This window comes from Cryptotermes secundus, unplaced genomic scaffold (genome assembly GCF_002891405.2).
Source record: "Cryptotermes secundus unplaced genomic scaffold, Csec_1.0 scaffold181, whole genome shotgun sequence".
NCBI lineage: Eukaryota > Metazoa > Arthropoda > Insecta > Blattodea > Kalotermitidae > Cryptotermes > Cryptotermes secundus.
The window spans coordinates 3,862,888-3,864,338 of NW_019723906.1; the positions used below are offsets into that span (position 1 = coordinate 3,862,888).

At 46.9% G+C, this 1,451-nt stretch overlaps 1 protein-coding gene across 1 annotated transcript in view; it reads left to right on the plus strand.

Annotated features, from left to right (window-relative positions):
* Positions 1–841: 841 nt before the first annotated feature.
* The window catches only part of LOC111862032, a 12,286-nt gene continuing 11,676 nt past the window's right edge, over positions 842–1,451 (plus strand). The window contains exon 1 of the mRNA XM_023847087.2: positions 842–1,183. The gene's annotated coding sequence lies outside the window, so the exon portion shown is untranslated. The remainder of the gene's footprint in view (positions 1,184–1,451) is intronic.

Genomic DNA, 1,451 nt, shown 5'->3' on the forward strand with positions numbered 1-1,451 from the left:
GGCCGTTGCTAGGCAAATGAACCCTCTGTTATAGCAGTGGAAGCGTTGCTTTGTTGGTTCCGCGATTCCTACGCAATGACTCATTGTTATTGCGTTGTCTCTGTGAGAACGCTTAGCGTATTCGTCGTAACCGTGGAGATTCGATGTTCTCGACACAACGGCTCAATGTTGGGATTACAGTGCCGCTATTGTTACTTCCTATGCAACGGTCTGTTCTAGCGTTTCCATAGAAGTGACTCTTCTGGATTGCAAACACGTTACAATATAAATACAGAAGACACGTGGGCAGACTTTCATGTCTCAAGTTGGATTGGAACCTACGTATTATCCCATTGTTTGGGCGGGCAAAGATATTTCGTACCTTAGATCGCTCGGCCTGTGATTTTTTTCCCCCCTGGCACTACAGCCCCAGTGGGCCTAGGCCTCCCTCCATGAACTTCTCCGTTCACTTCGGGTTTTCTAGATCTTACACATTCGGAAGGACTCCTTGGGCGGGTGATCAGCTCGTCGCAAGGCCTCTACCTGTACACAAACACAGAAAAACGCGCACACACAAACTAAACATCCATGCCCTGAGTGGGATTCGAACCCACGATCCCCGTTTCCAAGCGAACGAAGACAGTACATGCCTTAGGCCGCTCGGCTACCGTGACCGGCTGTTAAAAGAATAGTGTTCACAAAATATTACAGCATACACGTATTTTGTACGATTTTCACTGAAACGCATAACAGTGCCGTGCTGTCGTAATGATGCCACTGGGCTTATCGTCACTGGAGCCCGTCGGGATGTCAGCCCTAGAATTGCACCGATCTAGTCAGTAGTAACTGGAACGTACTGATGACATGTTACGTCACTTTCACATGCGGAAGGCCATTTCCTCGAAGCGCCCCCATTGTATTTCTCTGTGACTTACAGATGTATTGTGTAATTCAGTCGCATGAGGACACGGAGGTACGCGTCAGTAAGCGCTGGTGCACTTCTTGAGCGTCTTGAGCAGTCGCTTTGCATTCTGCATGTTGTCCTCGGACCGGTAACAGTATGATTTGAAGTTAAATGCGTGTGTTTGTGCCACCTGTGGGCCTTGCTACAGGAAAGAGAATTCGACACTGAATTCTGTTATTATTCTTGTGATAATGAAAGCTGGCATGTGTGTTTCAGCACGTCTTCTAAGTCTGGAACAGTGTAAGTGTAATGTATTAGTAGACCAAGACATGGTGATTAACATAATAACTGCGTAATTGTTGGGATGGTAACAGTGGTGTAATTTAGTGCAGTGGAATCTACTGGTTCATGGCTGTTGTGATATAAATATACATATATAACTTCAACGCTGTAGAGCAGTGGTTCTCAAACTGTGGGGCGCGACCCCCGGGGGGGGGGCGAAGGGCTTGAAGGGGGGCGCAGCATACTTTCCTACAGATAAAAATTAAAACTGCCTTAAATGAATTAG